This window comes from Onthophagus taurus, chromosome 11, assembly GCF_036711975.1.
Source record: "Onthophagus taurus isolate NC chromosome 11, IU_Otau_3.0, whole genome shotgun sequence".
NCBI classification, from domain to species: domain Eukaryota; kingdom Metazoa; phylum Arthropoda; class Insecta; order Coleoptera; family Scarabaeidae; genus Onthophagus; species Onthophagus taurus.
The window spans coordinates 14,334,369-14,350,883 of record NC_091976.1 but is presented as its reverse complement, the minus strand read 5'-3'; the positions used below and the strand labels follow the sequence as shown (position 1 = coordinate 14,350,883).

Here is a 16,515-nt window from a genome sequence, read left to right as displayed (position 1 = left end):
TGCGGGTTGATGCAAAGGCCATTCCCCTCGGAAACCCGTACCAACCTTTGCAAGTCTTCATTAATTTTTGCGCACGCCACATCCACCTCCGATTCAGTGAATGAATGGTATATTTGTGTGTCGTCAGCATACCAATGGGCACTGCAATACCGAATTCTGTCTTTGAATTGACTTGTGTATATACTATACAACAAGGGAGATATCATTGATCCCTGAGGGCATCCGACCTTGACAAATGACGGCTTAGAAAAGCGACCATTTATTACAACTTGCTGTTCCCTATCAGACAAGTAACTCATCAAAAGACCTACTGCTGGTTGACTCACCCCAATATGATACAAAATTGAGGACAACGTTTTATGATTCATCCTGTCAAATGCCTTCGAATAAACAAGCAAACACAGTACCGTTATTTTACCGCTATTGGAGGCCCTCGGTACATCATCCACTATGTTAAGCAAAGCCGTAGCGCAGCCATAACCCGCTCTGAAACCAGATTGCGTTTCTGGCAACAATTTATGTTTGTAAACAAACGCCTGGAGCTGCTCACACATAATTTTCTCCAGCACCTTAGACAACACTGGTAGAATGCTAATCGGACGTAAATCAGCAAATGAATCTGGCTTTTTTTCTTTGGTAATGGAACTATTTTCGCCTTTTTCCAAGCGTCTGAAAATCGATCGTCCGACAAATAGCAATTAACTATGTCTTTAATTTGAGGTATTGACCTCGTTTTTGTGTCCGACGATGACGGCATTGGGGATGTTAGTGTTGTGCCGTCAGCGGGTATGTCTGATCATGAAATCGTTTATTGGGAATTGTTTGCGGAGTATGTGGTGCAGCCGCCTGCTTCTGTCACTAGGCGTATCTTTTCTAATTTTGTTTATCAAAGGTTTTTGCAGGATCTATATGCTTTTCCTTTTTTTCTAAGTTTTGATATGATTGATGTTAACGATAAAGTAAGGTTTTTGACGGAAAATATTCTGACGCTCCAGTGCGAACTTTTAAAGAACGTGCTGCCCCAACACCTTGGATAACGGACACAATAAGGAGAATGCAAAAGCTTCGAGATAAAGCATATAAAAAATATAGATCATTAAAAACAAATGAGTCTTGGCAATACTATAAAGATATGAGAAATTATGTAAAGGGAGCCATAAACAGAGAAAGAAAGGCAAGAATTTTAACTCGCACAACTGACAGTATCCCTGAGCAGCTTGCTGACTCGGATCGAATTAACAACTATTTCACAAATATAGCTCCTCTGAATGGGGACATTGACAGAGATCTATATCAATCTTATATGAATAATGTAGTCACAAAACATATTTTCAATTTTGAATATGTCAGTGATGCTAAAATAGAGGAAGTTATTAACTGCATAAGAAGCAACGCCACAGGATTAGATGGACTTAATATTAAAATGATTAATTATTGTTGCCCTCACATAATACCTCAAATTATCTCTTGAATTTAACCTCAATTAAGAAAGTCGATTATAATTTTATTTATGAATATGAAGTAACGATTAAATTTAAAAAGGTGTAGTTTACTTATACGTGTATCAACTCAAAAATGTCTTTTAAATCAGGTTTTTACATTTTAAAAACATTATTTTATCTCTTCTTCCAGCGTAAAACCAGAACGTATAAAGATAACAATGACCGTAGTAGTAGTATCTATACGTGAAACGTTTAAGCTTCGATAATCCCTTTTTACTAGATACACCCCAACATTCATTACACCTATAACAGGTAACGGTATTCGTTGCTGTTCTACGGATACTTTTTTTATGGGCTTCAATAAAGATTACAAGTAAATTTAAAAAAGTATTATATATATTATTATAAAACTCACTTTATCGTATTAATATGTATTAGTTTGTAATCTGTGGTGACATTTTGGTTAAATATGGTATTGATGTCTTCTTGGAATACGTGAATCGAATACCGAAAATGTTATGTTATGATCCATAATTGTATCTACATTCGTGGAAATTAGATATGTTTGAGAATTGGCTAATCCGATGTTACCAAGAACTTCATCCAAACGTGGAACGTGTTGAATGCGTGCGCTGATTTTTTTCTTTTCTCGGGTTAAACTTCGGTTGCAATGTTCGTCTGGGGACTTGGGGCGGCCTCGAACTTGAAGTTTTCGCAACGTTTATCGGTACGCGTATTCCAAGTTCTTGAGATTTCGGTTTACAAATTACTTATGCAAACAGTCAAAGTGAGTAAATATTGTTTGTTTAGTTTTAAAGTTATTATATTTATAAAATTGATTCTTCTAATATAAGAAACTAAACGCTTTGGAGGCTCAAAAAACCCTCCAGTTTACCTTTTTAATTGAATTCACTTTTCAATTCGAGGAATGTCGTTCCCACACGACCCCCACATTAATACTGTCACCCCGCTTTATCTTTTACCTGCCTCTTCTTCTCGCTTTCCCCATGTGTATTGGATACCAATTCTCTATTTTTCAATTACAATCCAACCTAATACTATTTGTATTTTTCCTTGCCTTTGTTTTTGAAAACTAAAAAAAAAAAAGAATTAATAAAAAAGTGAAAATATTCACAAAAAAATTTTTATTTTCGTTAACGGAAATGTGCACAATATTTTCACTTGAAAGGAGAAAGGTTTTTGTTTTATCGTTGGAGTCTATTTTCGTACACATTATTCAGCATTAAAAAACTGAAACTTTGACTAACTTTCTGCGGAACTCTCGAAGGAATAATGAGCAACTTAAAAGACTTTTAAAGTGTTGTATGATGAGAATATTTTAAAATATGTATCGGTGTGATTATATTACTTTAATGTTTAACAATATTAATATTTAAACTAAATTTACTTATTACAAAAAAAGAGGAGACATTTTTGTTCCTCTAAAAATCGTCGATTCATTTACTTTGATAATAATAATTGTGCAGGCGATTGAACATAAGATCGTTCATAGGTTGTTTAATGAAGTCATAACTTTTATTCAATCTAACATAGCATTTCCAGATAATCTGTTGTTTTTTTAAACATAATTAATCAAAAGTTTTTTCATCTGCATTTAGTTATTCAAATTACAATTCAATTAAATCTCTTAATTTGTTTGCAGTTTTCTCTTTCCCATCTATCGATTGTTTTCTCATATTATCAATGTTTTATATGTTTTTCTGGTAATTAAATATCGAAACTTGATAACTAGATATTTTTATGGAGACCAATATTACTTCACATATTTTCTCTTCTACAATGAAAATATACCAGAAAAATTAAAGGCACAGAATGTTTTGAAAAGCCATAATCGGAAAAAAGGCTGAATCAAAGCGGTCAGTGCTGATTGATCAATTATCTTCATTTATAATCGTTTGAGTCCCAAGGGGTATTGAAAAAACAGTGTCGAAGAATTCTAAACAGCGCAATCTTTTACAGCAAAATGGACTTCACTCCTTCCGCAAATGTGTCCAAAAACTGATTATTTCGGTAAGTTGAGAAAATGATGATAAATTGGTTCGCGTGATTGAGTTAAATATAGATGAATATTATAAGCTAACTCTCTTGGAGGTAGAAGAAACGCGTCTTACGCAGATACAACTAGAACATAGTCGGAAAGAACATTTCTAACAAACTAGAATAGTTTGTAGGAAAGTTTTGCAGCAACGTGGATTCAATTAATGGTTCTTAGCAATCAATCGGTGTTTTGACTCGAATTTTATAACGACGGAAAAGAAGTGTATGTATTGGAAATGTATTGGGTATTGGATGTGAGGATGTAAGGGTAATGGCCGAAAACGCTTAGATGCTACGAAAGACCGGTAATGTGTGTAAGTGACGTATTGTTTCCACTGCATGAGCTAAAAAATAATCTGCGAAAACTTGGACATATAAGAATCGACTGTAAAACCTCGACTCCGGGATTTGATAAATGGGGTAATTATAGGTTGAATTATAGGCCAGCCTGCCACTACAACCATCTGATTCGCAAACATCCGTACTTCAGTAATTTAGAATCGTGGATCAAAAGCTACAAGTGAACGGTATCGCACATTATTAGCTAATAATACTAGCTAAAATGTTAGAACAAGTAACAAAAGCAAACGTTAACTTGAAGTTAACTTATGAAGTTAACGCTTGCTTTTGTTACCTATTCTATTTTTATTTCAAAAAATTTACCGTTTTTCAACATAAAAGTTGATTTTTCTAGAATACGGTCAACTTTAGAGCTCATGATCTACAGTACCTTTTTTGCGTTGAAAACACTGACAGTTCAAATGGGCGTCTCCAAACCGTACTGTTTCCAGTGACGTAGAAGTTGGGGAGAAAAACAACCACCACCCTTTCAAAATCTTCACCAATTATGACATTAAAGGGGGAAACCACATTAGGAGGCTCATTTTCATTGATTTTTTAGGATTTTTTTTGGGTTGGAAGAATTAATTAGAATTTAATCAAATTTTGACACTATTTTGTTTGTATTTCGAACAACTTTTGTGAATTTTTTTGAATAATTTTATCGAAAAATAACAAAGTTATTCACTGATGTCCGGTGGATGTCGTACCTAGAGTTCTGCAATTGCGGGACGTGTAGCCATTTCAATTTTCATCTCATATCAAAAAGCTTTTCATTTTAGGTTAATAACTTGTTTTCTAAGAATATGAACCTCAATGCAGGTAAATGTAACGAAAATTAAAAATTTTGCAGGTATTGGAAAAATTTACTTAAAATTTCACTTTTTTTTTTTACTAATTATGCAAAAAAAACTATCTTAAAATCATGATATCATCTCAAAAGTTGGTTCATATATTTCGTAATTTCATAAAGAATCATACTATCAATTTTCATAATGATTGGTTTATTACTTTTTGAGTTAGAGTTCCCGCAAATGTGAAAAAAGTAATTTTGAGAAAAACGCGCTTGAAAAAAAAAAATCTCGAAAACTAGAAATTTAGAAAAGTTAACAATAATATAAAGTAGTCACCGATTAATCTGCTATTCCAGCACCATACATTAGTCCTTCTTCTTCCTCATAGGCTTCATTTTGCGCCTGCAGCAGTGCTTTTCGAGCTTCCCGACCTTCCTGCGACTTCAATGAACTACGTCGATTCTGTCGACTCACGCGCTGGTTATCTATTTGTTCAACGTTTTTGAAGCTTTGCGTACCTACTACAATTCCTGCTTCGTTCATTATCATCAGAAGGGATGAATTTCCTTCATTGAATAAGCCCACGGCTAAGTACGATGCCAATTCGATGACTTTTAGTCCGGAGTGCAAATGTTTAGGAACTAATCGTCAAATTGTGAAATTAAAGCTTTCATTTGCGTTTCGCGTGTGGCCACCTAAACGTCTTTCCAGTAATTCATCCCTTGATAAATCTTCATATATATACAGAATTTCCTGCTGTCTGTCGGGATGCAATGGAGTAGGATGCGGTGCAAGCTCCATACCAAGAGCTGTTCGTTTCTGCCACACGTACCAGCTGTCTTTTTCCTGTGGGCAATACCTGTGTCGAGGATTTTCATCAGTGGATATCATATGATAGTATGTCGCCATAATGACTGTTTTCATATTTTCTACACTATAGATGTATATGTCTTCGAATCGCTAGTCCATGGTAAGTGCTGAGCTTTTTCGCTAATGATGTCACAAGTGAATCACGCGTGAGTCACGTGATTCATATATTCACGTAAGTGGTATGCGTGACCCGCGTGATATAGATCGTGAGCGGTCATAAAAAATCACTCACGCGCCATCTCTAGTATAGGCTACGGCAGACCGCTCGGTTCCATGCTCATAAAATCTAAAGGAATGCGAATTTCGGTTTGTAATTTTGACATCGTATTCTTGGTATTCTTCGGATAGTTAAATTAACGACTAATGCAATAAAAAAAAATCGATTTTTTAAACCTTCTAATGTGGTTTCCCCCCTTAAAAAAAATTATCTCGCACAAAACTTAGTTTATTAAGAGTAGAAAATGCTCACAAATGCTGTTTTCTGTACTATAAATGGTTCCGGACATATTTGCAAAAAACGCTATCACATCCTGAAGTCATGCGCATATATTATGAAACAACACTACAAGGATACTCTGGAACAGTTATACGACGCGACGTTCAGGATGGTTGACTAGGCGAAAGAGTTGCTGAAGATCATTGCGGATCTTATAACAAAGGTTCTGGCCGATGAAAAGGAAACCTAGAAAACAGAAACTAGCAACACATTATTGTAGCGAGATTACAGATTTTCGCAATGTATGTGAAGGCCAAAGAAGCTGACAAACTGTTACTGTAGAGGATTCTTGTGGCCTAGGAGCACCGTTTTAGGTGCCAAATTATATCAAGATAGGTACTGCTATTTGGAGCAGCTGATTAACATCCATTTAATTTTATAAATGTATATGCATCGGATACCAGTAAACTAAAGGAAGAAATAAAGAACTTTTACAATCACCCTTGAAACTAGTAGAAAGCATCCTGAAACAGCACCAACTCGTGGTGATGGGAGATTTCAACATCAGGATTGGAAATGGTGTTATTGATAGATTCGAACACCACAAGAATCAAAACAAATCCATCTTCTCAAATAGCAAGATGTTTCGCACAAGGTAGCGTGATAAATATTACTGCCTAATTTAGATGATATAGTCGGTATTTTGTCCAATACATTTGCAGGATGTCCAATTAGCTTGCCGTCCTTGCTCTCAATAATTTCTGCCCTGGCCAGAAGCCCTCTCTTTTTCTCCTTTATCCTGACATACATCCGTTTTACTTCTCGCTCGTACAAACTCCTATAGCGTTACTCTGACTTCCCTTTGCATCATCCTAAAACACTCTAATTTGTCTCATTTTTTTTATATCCAACTGTTTCTTCCGCTGGCGTTTATATTGCCCCCTCAGAGCCATCCATTCTACGCCTATTCCGGTTTTCTCCCACTGTCTTCCTTCCAATGTCCCTTGCTGTTCTCTTTCAAAGTCTTCCCTCACCCTTTCGTTCCTTCGCAATTTAGTGCTGTCAAAGTTCTTCATATTTGGGGTTTTCTTCGTTTTGAGCTGTGAATTTAATAACAAGAGGTCAACCTAATCTGAAGGTTACACTGTCATTCTTTATGAGCCTAATAAGCTCATAAAGAATGACAGTGAAAACTGGAAGGAAGAAACAAATTATTTGCACTGTAATTTCGGACTTAACTTCGGAATTAACTGTTTGTTTTATTTCGATGGTCCAAAGTTGCTTTCTTAAAATGGGGTAGGTCTGAGCTAGTAATATTACTGCAAATTCTACTTTGCTTTGAATTTCTAATGCTATGAGCTTATAAAGAAAAGCATCACAATGTTAATCAGCCAGATTACTAAATACTAACTCTAGCAATGATATAATAACGGTATGAAACCACGCTGTTTATAATGTTAGAAACTGTATTTAAATGAATAAACAATCCATACTTTAAGATTAATTCAAATAGTTTGGAAAATATAGATATTTGGGCGATCGTTATAAGCAACAACAGTTAAAAAAATAAAAGTACATAATTTCATAAATATCAAGCAACGATGTCACGCTTAAGCGAAAATCTATTTCTCAACAAATTACACTTTCAATTGTCAAATCTTATCAGTCTCAAAGTCAACAGTCAAAACCTATTATTTTCTATAGCATGTTTACAAATCTATACTTTGAGTAATGTTAACTATCAATTAGAGCCTTAACTGATGATTAATTTGATATTACGCCTATTTTATAAGTTTTCTGTGTAATATTTGAAAATTCATAACATTTTGACTCCGCAATTTGAGAGACATAACAGTTAAATGAAACAGCTATGTGTTTTTTTGAGGTCACGCGGACATGTCGATCAACTTGATCTGCTTGTTCGCAGAACTTTTTTTTTGCTGTAAAACAATCGCTAGCGTAACGTGTCTAAAACGTATGGTGTATTTCTATTTGAACACTATGATATGATTTGCAATATCTTTTATAAATTTTAGGAAAAGTTTGTTAATTTTATTCAAAATTAAATAAATAGTTGTATTGAAAATAATATCAATATTTTAAGGTTTCAATTAATAATATGAAAAATATGTATATTTATAGAAAATATACGTTTACTAAATTAATCGTTAAAATTAAGCGAAGTCACGCTGGTTCTTAACTATATTACTGGTGAGTATTAGAGACAAATATTGGCAATTCATTAGTGGACAAAGTTTGGCAAAACAAACGATTAAAAAAGTACGATGTATTTTAAAATTTTTCCAGGTTTACTCCAGCAATAAAGTAATTGTTAGAAGCGTTGGCGCTGACTATGGTAGATAATTAACAAACATAAACAGCTCGAATTGGTGGCAGATTTGAGTTCATATTGAATATCATAGCAGCAGATTGAATATTGCAGATTATAGCATATTACAAACCATAACTGTCAATCAGCTGCAGACTCTATAATACAAATACTAGTTGGTAGCTACCATGATTACAGACATCGTTCAGCCGCAATAAAATAGAGTTGAACGTAAAGAGCTTCGTTGATTCTATGAAAGCGTTCATGTTCCGCTAAAACGTTACTTCGTTGGACGAACCTGAAGTTGTTACTCATTACTGATGTACAAAAAATTAGTGGGTTGTTCTCGCTAATTGCAAGTACTAGTTAATCGTAATACTTGTAATAAAACAAGTAGACGAAATTGAAGAAAAATTAAAAGACACAAGTCTAAATGATAACTATTCTTATGACACAAATCGAATTACTTGTCTAGTGTAATCAACTACCAATGTTTATACAGGCAATCTCAGAAACAATAATCGCTGAACAAAGGTTTTTCAATCATGTAAATGAGAGCGTCTTGTAAGTTTATAATAATAATAATAAATAAATTTATTGCCATAATAAGAAACAAAAAATACAAATTAAAGAAAATGTATACATTTAACTTAATGCATAAATACGGGCAAAAGGGTCGATTTATCGCGTAAGCGATAGCTTCCAAACAACCCAATCAATCAGCAGTATACTAAGTTATATAAGAAAAACAATGAATAAACGGCAAGCTGCTATGCTAAACTTATGGTCACTAAAAACGGTGCATAATGATAGTTGCTGGAATAAAAGAAGAAGAGAAGAGAAGAAAAGTAGAAGAAGAGAAGAAAAGGAAGAAATAAAAGTTCTCAGGAAGATACTTGGAGAGCCAATAAATGACGTTTTAGGTGGTTTTTAAATGTTACAAAGTGAGGAATATTACGGATCTCAGCAGGCAGACTATTCCAAAGGGTTACTGCCTGCACAGCAAACGATTTATGGTAAATCTCGGTACTATGGGTCGGGAACATAAGCACAGAATCTAACTGAGATCTAGTGGGTAAACCATGCGACGACAAGCGTTGAAATATACAATACAGATACCTTGGGGTTTGATTGTGAAGAACAGTATATAACATAGTTAATATACGAAACGATCTACGGTTCTGACAGCTTAATATCTGCAAATAATTACGGTATGGGGTTATGTGTTGAGATCTCTCGAGATCAAAGATATACCGTATGCAGTTGTTTTGAAGTCTTTGCAGTTTGTTTCGTAGTGTTACCGAAAGGTCAGGGTATGCCGTGTCAGCATAATCAATATGGGGGAAAATCAGGGAAAAACAAAGATTACGACGGATCATGGGAGGAAGGAAGCAACGGAGACTTTTCAGCGAGTGGAAACAATGATAGACCTTTCTGCAGACGGATTGAATTTGAGGTTTCCAGGACATTGTAGAATCCATAACTACCCCAAGGTTTCTAACCGTGTCTGACAGCTGAATAATGTCTCCGTCAAGCATTAAGTGAATGGATGAAAAATCATTCAGCTTTGCCAGTAAAGGTCGACTGCCAAACGCAATTGCTTGAGTTTTAGCAGTATTTAATTTAAGGCCATAACGTTTGGACCAATCCAAAATATTGGAAAGGTCATGATTAAGTTTACGAGACCATAATCGCGGGTTGCGTTGATGTCACATTCAATTCATGAACAATGCCCCCAACTGGACATCTGTTTCTGCATAGTTTGGAAAACGGGATGGGTTGTCACTGATAGTGGCCGGTGATTTTGCACAAACACTATCTCTACACCTCTTTGTGATCAATCAGAGATTCGTATATATAGTTAATAGACACCTACATATCTTTCACCAACCTCTTACCCTTACTCTTATTCTACGACTAACACTAAAGCTTCATACCAGGACATTGTTCATCGAACCTGGACAACCCTCTTTTAACAACGCGGTTTTAAAGTTCACAAAAAAACTTTGGTAAGTTATTTCCAGAGGCCGATATTGCTGGTACTATGGTGATATTATGATCTCTTTCCGCCGCTGTAAACTTACTTATTTGCATTTGTTCTTTTGGAGGAAAGATGTTTGAAGCCAATGATTGACGAACGATTGTCACACCTGTTTTATCAAGATTTCATATCATTGCAAGAAAAAATTTTGTTTTGTTGCACACGGCACAAAGATTATCAAAAAACTTTTCAATTATGGTTCTGTTGAATGCGCGTACTCGACCTAGACTTGTTCCTGCGGGTTTTTTAAAATATAAGTCGGAATGAAAAACTCGAAAACAGCGCAGACACAAGTAGTAGTTATTACTCACTGGTGTTTGCGGTCTATATAATTTGGTGATCTTTATTTTGTCAGTATAGCTGAATTTCTTGTTGTGACACTTAGAATAATATACGCGCCAACACTAATTAGTGTTGGCGCGTAGAGCTGTCGTGATGGTGTGTCCTTCGACTGACCGACTGGGACAGTTTATTGCTTAGTACAGACTCCCCCTCCCTTCCCCAGGCCAACACCTTAGGGTGTTACTTCAGGGAAACATATGAACTTGTCGGTGTTATCCACCCAGCATCATCTCCCCTTCAGATTCCGACACCTTCATCCAATCTCCTGTTAAGTAGGCAGTTATTTCCGGTCCAGCAGGTATCACCACTTGCTTAGGTGAGTTTAAAATAAGATAGAAACAAAAAATTAACTTTCTTAGTTCATTATGAGAACATCTTGACTTATAGGAGGCGGAGGGAGCACTTGAGCCCTAGAGGCCCCTCTGTCGTCTTCTTGCAGCTACATGTCAAATTAGATGTCAAGTGCGTCCATTTTTTTTTTCTTCTAGTTAGTTTCCAGTGTTTTAGTTTCTGCTAGTTTCCAGTGTTATCGGTCCAACCTCGGCAACCAGTTCGTCCCTAGCCATAAATTCTGTCGTCAGGATAGGGGCATGAAGGAAAGTCGTAGTAGTTTCGGAAGTAGCCGTGGCCCGTCGTAAATTGTGTGGTGTAATAGTTAATCTCATCGTGCTTTTTCTTGCACTAGTCCCTTACGTTTGGGATGAGCCTGTCTCCTTTTCCTGTCTAATGAGGAAATGATTCTGAGTATCAAAACGGGAGTCAACGTTTTCTAAAGATGCTCTCTTCCTATTATTTATGTTGCTATGTAGGAGACTTTCTGTAATTTGTAATTAAACTAAATTACACGAATTAGAAGACTAATTAAAAAAAAAGATTAAACAAAAGTAATTAGATAGAAATACTAGTTTTTCTTCTTATGCATGTTCTGTAGAGACTAACATTTTGGTCACAGCGATCTACACCAATCAGTATTATAGATCTCAAGATACTTGATGAACAACGTTTATGGTATTATTATAATATCATCTTACAATTACGATATTATTTATGCAAGAACAGAAATCGCAATCACCACGCACTTTTTTATGTCAGTTTTGGGCAAAACTAGACATTTAGTTATGTTCTTTTCTCTATTTGTGCCGATTCCATGAATCCATGAAGTAAGACAACTATCATAAATGACGTGATACAGAAAAGGACTAAATTTAACTAGAACTGCTTTAATAAATTACTTACACTCATGTTTACCAAAATATGGCACCTTACATTCATCAAAGTCTATGCTATGGTTTTCAAAATGTGGAACAACTTTGAAAGTTCTTGTTAAACTTGTCATATAAAGGTCTTACTTTAGCAAATATTGAGGTTGTCATTATCACAGCAAGGTATGTTTGTTAAAATAAATTTAAATTTGTCTCTTGATGAGGTGCTTGCAACAAGCTCAGTCCGTGCAATGCTCATTGCTGTGTGTGTAATGTTATCTATTTCATTTTTCTTAGTTACATCAAATACTTGCACAAATATGTAGTTACAACGGAGATAAGATCGTTTTTACATCAAAAATGATAGGAATTGGAACTGCCTCCTTCTATAGACCCTTTGTTTTCCAATTAAATGTTTTTTCATATGCAAACATCTAAAGCCTGTTGCATTGTTCTCTTCTTCCGTCTCCTACGTCTTCTCCGCTTGATCTTCATGATTTCCTATATTTATGATTTCTGCTTACTCGTACAAACTCGGAGGTTAATAGTGGAACATAATTTCTGCCAAATATTCGCTTCGGCTTTGTTTACAGACGGTCATTCTTCGAATGAAATGTTTCATTACATTTTCGCATAATTGTATCCCTATTTCTCAATTCTAATGTTGTCTTTAATAACTTGAATCGTCGCTGCAGCGTTGACGTTGACCTTACCTTTAACAAAGCCTCATTGATGTCTCCATTTCGAGAAATTACACATAAATTAAATTAAAGTTTTCATACGATAGAGTAATTAATGCTTCACGAACGGTGTGACATGGCGTGAAACGTCGTCCACATCCATCAATTTTGGACCAAAAAAATCAATTATCATAGTTTGGTAACGCAATCAATTCAATCACTTCACCAACCCAAAAAACTGCACCTCACTGTCACTCGTTGTTGATGAAATGCGTGCTCGACCACTTGTATTGGGTTTTTGGAGCTCCAAAACTGACAATTCTGCTTGTTGATATAACCAGACCGTTGAAAATGGGCCTTATACAAATACGGTGCAAACTAGATTTTGGTAAGCCCAATTCCTGTGAACGTCTTGACATGGACAAACCTGGGTTTTCATACACACTTTCAACTATGGTGGCAATAACTTCAGCAGACCTGACCGAACAAACACGAATTGGAGTCTTTACTACAGCTATTCTTTATTACAGCAACTATATTATAGCAGGGCGAAAAAACGCTTGATCGTGACCAAAAGCAGTACGAAAAAAAACAGTTTACAATCTGTCTCCGCGAAATTCCCACCATTTTTATAGTGAATTTTCTATTATAATTTTCTCTTATACGATTTGGAGACATTCCAGGAAAATTGGTCTAATTCGACATAAAATGGTTCATTAGAGTTTCAATCAGATCAAAGATGGATCTAGGCGTAGAGGGTACGTAGATAGATAGATAGCCATTTATTTTCACCAACAAAAAGAAATAATTCATATAAACTTTTGTACATTTAACACTAAATTAATATTAATATTGTAAACTTAACCTTTCATTTATGATACAATTTAACAAATCAAAATCAAAATTTAACAAATTATAATATCATCTTCACTCTTGTTTGTTTTGGTGACTATTTCGGTGTTAACCGTGGCATTCCCATATCCCCGAGTTCGTATGCTCGTGATATTTAGTCCGTGTAAAGCCATACTTCTTTGTATATCTCTTTCATTCTATTCCATTCTTGTCGGTCCCAAGCTATCATGTGCCATGTTACTCCTCTTAAACTTATCTTCCCAGCTGGTAGTTGGTCTTCCTTTTCTTCTTTTTTTGTCCATTGGGTACCATTCTAAGGTTTTCTTGGTCCATCTTTTATCTTTTACTCTTATAATATGACCCGCCCAATTCCATTTTCGGTCCAATACTATTTCAATGTTTGACTTTTCCTTTATCCATTCTTTTGTTTTTCTATCTTTCTTCGTAATGCCAATCATCCTTCTATGCATTCCCCTTGCTGTTATCTTAATCTTTTCAATCATTTTGTTTGTTAATATCCATGTCTCGCATCCATAAATTATGATAGGGAAGACACACATTTCCTACATTTTTTTCTTTTTCTCCATTTCTATGTTTGATTTCCATATATTTTTGTAATTGTTAAACATGTGTCATCCCATTGCCATTCTCCGTGTTATTTCTTCTCCTGTGTTTTTACTTGTAATCTTTTGTCCGAGATATACGAAATGCTCTACTTTGTCGATTTCGCTTCTATTTACAATTTTTTTTTTTTGTTCACAATTTACGTACATTACTTTTGTCTTGCTCATATTTATCTCCAGACCAGTTTGCTTTCCTCTTCTCGGTATTGTTTCCAGAATTTTTCTTATTTCTGTTTCGTTTTTTCCTATAAGTACTATGTCATCAGCAAACTTTAGCCTGTTCAACCATTGCCCATTTATTCTGAATCCCAAGTCATTGGGACGTATTCATGCAAAATATCGTAGTTCTTGTTACACTTACAGCAGTGATAGTAACCAAATCTTATAAGAGACCACTCATTACTCCCAATACACCCATTGTTTCACAATCATTATCATATTACGTTTCACGTTTAGCTTAAACTGTAGCTGTTTCCAGATCTGATCAATTTTTCTACGATAATCCTACCTATTTTATTAGTTGAACAGGTTAATCAGTGATAACAGCATTTTATTTTTCAACTTTATTTTTATCAATTAACATTGCAATTTCATTCTTTCTTATTTTTAGCATCCGCCTTTTTCCTGAGAGAACGCAGATGGTTCCACTGCTGAACGGTTAGATCGTAAGCTATCACTACCTTCGAGCTTTGGTGTCCAAAACTACCAACGGTGGTCTTCATTTCCCATTAGAACGAGTACTCACACGATTTTCTTTTTCAAAAACATTTTATTTCTACTTTTTAAATCTGAACAATCGAATTAATCTCAAAAATCAATCAAATTAACTCGTTAACGAAAAGCAAAAAATTGCGCACTTAAAAATCGTTATCCATTCAATCTTTCCACATCTCATTTTAGATTTTTCTAGACGAAAATACTTTTACTACCTAATAAAAATGTTTTCCTATCTAGTCCAAAGATGAGTTCTATAATCGAGTCATACTAACAAGAATCTTTACGCACATAGTCACATAAAAAAAATGGAAAAAGAGAAAAATAACAAAGAAAAAGGACCAATTCGTCCCAATCATCTCTATAACACAAAACGTTTTTCCGACTAAATCGTTTCGCAAACGCAACTCACACATATCCGCAAGATTATCAACCGCCTAAACACCTACGGGGGCCTAAATTCGCCCCCCGTTTTAGCTGACCGCGTAGGGATGGAGAACTTATAGAGCAAAAGAGCGAAGAGGGGGTTTCGAACACCCTATATAACGTCCCACGTGAACGTTGAAATTCTCGCAGAACGCTCGCACTTCCTGCAGAGATAACATCCGGAGGAGTGAACCAACATCAGTGAATCTTCCCCATAGCGTCAAATCTTTCGTAACATAGTAGAGAAGCTACAAGTTTATTTTTTTTGTGGTTTAAACAAAAAAAAGTATATTGATTTTGGAAAGTGGATTTGGGGGAGACGAACCGATTGTAAGAAGTAAACTAGTATCGGTAAGTTTTTAATTTTTTTATATTAGTTTGCAAGTTATTCTTTTGATAAAGAAATTATAAGCGAATTTAGAATTAATAATTTAAGTAAATTGCAATTTGAGATTAGCGGTAATTAAAAATGTACCCGGAGGAAAAACAAATTTTGAATTAAAATTGAAACGTACAAGTTTCAAACATTTTTTTAATATATCTTCTTGTTTGTCAATTAAAGTTATAAATACTCCAACAATTTTATTGATAAATTTAAAAGAGCGCAATTTCATTTGCATTGTTTTCATGGAAAATGTGTGGGTGTATTGTCAATTTAAAACCTTTTGAGTTATTTTTGGTATAGTTTTAGGTACAATGGTGGTTTACGTTCCATGAAAATTTGATCCCTTTATTTTATAAAATAATTGGATGAATGTTTGTAATTCTATTATCTTCATTTCAATTTGGCTTGTTTTGCTAATTTAATGAACTTTTTATTGGTTAGCACTGAAATTAAAAAAGGAACCTAATTTTTAAATTGCTATAATTGCGATCGTTTTTACTGCGAACCATTTTTAATACAACTATGTTAAGAGAAATGACAGTTTGTTCTGGAACATATTACAGAAATTCTTTTCTTTAAGTAATGCGGTTATATTCAAACTAATTTAAAATGAAAATTATTTAAACTTGAATGGTTAAATATTTAAGTCTTTAAAAGCATATTTTTATTCCTCTTATTAAATTAGTTTACAAAGTAAAATTGAATAAATCAAATTTGGCTTTTATTTTACGTGAAAAATCCGACCAAAATGTTTTTTAAAACGATTGAACGAGTTTGATATTTTGCTAGTTTGTTTAATTTCGCTTAAAAATGTTTGGACACAATTATTAATTAACTGTACTATAAATTTGGCACAAACTTAATAAGCAAATGGGATTTGATGAATTAGTAATGAATTAGTTTTAAAATAACAAATATTGTACAAATTTTTAATTACGAAGTACTAAAGAGCTGAATATTTTGTGAATTTTCGTTTGCTTAT

General features: G+C 34.5%; 1 protein-coding gene across 2 annotated transcripts in view; it reads left to right on the top strand.

The window, feature by feature from the left end:
* The first annotated feature begins 15,291 nt into the window (after positions 1-15,291).
* Positions 15,292-16,515, top strand: part of LOC111429484 (Myoinhibiting peptide precursor) — a 99,643-nt gene continuing 98,419 nt past the window's right edge. For both annotated transcript variants that reach the window (XM_023065407.2, XM_023065408.2), the window contains exon 1: positions 15,292-15,499. The gene's annotated coding sequence lies outside the window, so the exon portion shown is untranslated. The remainder of the gene's footprint in view (positions 15,500-16,515) is intronic.